Source organism: Schistocerca americana, unplaced genomic scaffold (genome assembly GCF_021461395.2).
Source record: "Schistocerca americana isolate TAMUIC-IGC-003095 unplaced genomic scaffold, iqSchAmer2.1 HiC_scaffold_959, whole genome shotgun sequence".
NCBI lineage: Eukaryota > Metazoa > Arthropoda > Insecta > Orthoptera > Acrididae > Schistocerca > Schistocerca americana.
In genome coordinates this window covers 27501-30000 of record NW_025726740.1, presented here as the reverse complement: position 1 = coordinate 30000, position 2500 = coordinate 27501, and positions in this window count along the sequence as shown.

The window sequence follows — 2500 nt, the reverse complement described above, 5'->3', positions numbered from 1 at the left end:
CTAACCTATGTCGTACCGTAACCTAACCTATGTCGTACCGTAACCTAACCTATGTCGTACCGTAACCTAACCTATGTCGTACCGTAACCTAACCTATGTCGTACCGTAACCTAACCTATGTCGTACCTTAACCTAACCTATGTCGTACCTTAACCTACCCTATGTCGTACCTTAACCTAACCTATGTCGTACCTTAACCTAACCTATGTCGTACCTTAACCTAACCTATGTCGTACCTTAACCTAACCTATGTCGTACCTTAACCTAACCTATGTCGTACCTTAACCTAACCTATGTCGTACCTTAACCTAACCTATGTCGTACCTTAACCTAACCTATGTCGTACCTTAACCTAACCTATGTCGTACCTTAACCTAACCTATGTCGTACCTTAACCTAACCTATGTCGTACCTTAACCTAACCTATGTCGTACCTTAACCTAACCTATGTCGTACCTTAACCTAACCTATGTCGTACCTTAACCTAACCTATGTCGTACCTTAACCTAACCTATGTCGTACCTTAACCTAACCTATGTCGTACCTTAACCTAACCTATGTCGTACCTTAACCTAACCTATGTCGTACCTTAACCTAACCTATGTCGTACCTTAACCTAACCTATGTCGTACCTTAACCTAACCTATGTCGTACCTTAACCTAACCTATGTCGTACCTTAACCTAACCTATGTCGTACCTTAACCTAACCTATGTCGTACCTTAACCTAACCTATGTCGTACCTTAACCTAACCTATGTCGTACCTTAACCTAACCTATGTCGTACCTTAACCTAACCTATGTCGTACCTTAACCTAACCTATGTCGTACCTTAACCTAACCTATGTCGTACCTTAACCTAACCTATGTCGTACCTTAACCTAACCTATGTCGTACCTTAACCTAACCTATGTCGTACCTTAACCTAACCTATGTCGTACCTTAACCTAACCTATGTCGTACCTTAACCTAACCTATGTCGTACCTTAACCTAACCTGTATTGCGCCTTAACCTAACCTGTATTGCGCCTTAACCTAACCTGTATTGCGCCTTAACGTAACCTGTATTGCGCCTTAACGTAACCTGTATTGCGCCTTAACGTAACCTGTATTGCGCCTTAACGTAACCTGTATTGCGCCTTAACGTAACCTGTATTGCGCCTTAACGTAACCTGTATTGCGCCTTAACGTAACCTGTATTGCGCCTTAACGTAACCTGTATTGCGCCTTAACGTAACCTGTATTGCGCCTTAACGTAACCTGTATTGCGCCTTAACGTAACCTGTATTGCGCCTTAACGTAACCTGTATTGCGCCTTAACGTAACCTGTATTGCGCCTTAACGTAACCTGTATTGCGCCTTAACGTAACCTGTATTGCGCCTTAACGTAACCTGTATTGCGCCTTAACGTAACCTGTATTGCGCCTTAACGTAACCTGTATTGCGCCTTAACGTAACCTGTATTGCGCCTTAACGTAACCTGTATTGCGCCTTAACGTAACCTGTATTGCGCCTTAACGTAACCTGTATTGCGCCTTAACGTAACCTGTATTGCGCCTTAACGTAACCTGTATTGCGCCTTAACGTAACCTGTATTGCGCCTTAACGTAACCTGCATTGCGCCTTAACGTAACCTGCATTGCGCCTTAACGTAACCTGTATTGCGCCTTAACGTAACCTGCATTGCGCCTTAACGTAACCTGCATTGCGCCTTAACGTAACCTGTATTGCGCCTTAACGTAACCTGTATTGCGCCTTAACGTAACCTGTATTGCGCCTTAACGTAACCTGTATTGCGCCTTAACGTAACCTGTATTGCGCCTTAACGTAACCTGTATTGCGCCTTAACGTAACCTGTATTGCGCCTTAACGTAACCTGTATTGCGCCTTAACGTAACCGATATTGCGCCTTAACGTAACCTATATTGCGCCGTAACGTAACCTATATTGCGCCGTAACGTAACCCACATTGCCCCTTAACGTAACCTATATTGCGCCGTAACGTAACCTATATTGCGCCGTAACGTAACCCACATTGCCCCTTAACGTAACCCACATTGCCCCTTAACGTAACCCACATTGCCCCTTAACGTAACCCAACACACGTTGGGCCTTAACCCAACACACGTTGGGCCTTAACCCAACACACGTTGGGCCGTAACCCAACACACGTTGGGCCTTAACCCAACACACGTTGGGCCTTAACCCAACACACGTTGGGCCTTAACCCAACACACGTTGGGCCTTAACCTGCTCTGTAATTGTCATACGACGCGTTAAATTAGTGTAGTGTTGCCTAACTGCAACCCCCGCAATATAGTTTGCTACTCGCACTGCCCGGTCCCCAGTGTATCGCTTCATGTTAAACACCTTGCAGCTATACACTGTAATGTGGATGGCAGCAGGACGTACATGCTCAATGCCCTTTGCAGTTGTTCATTGGCATTTGCAGTTGTTCATTGGCATTCGCATGGCGAAGCACTTAGCCTACGCTGTGGTAC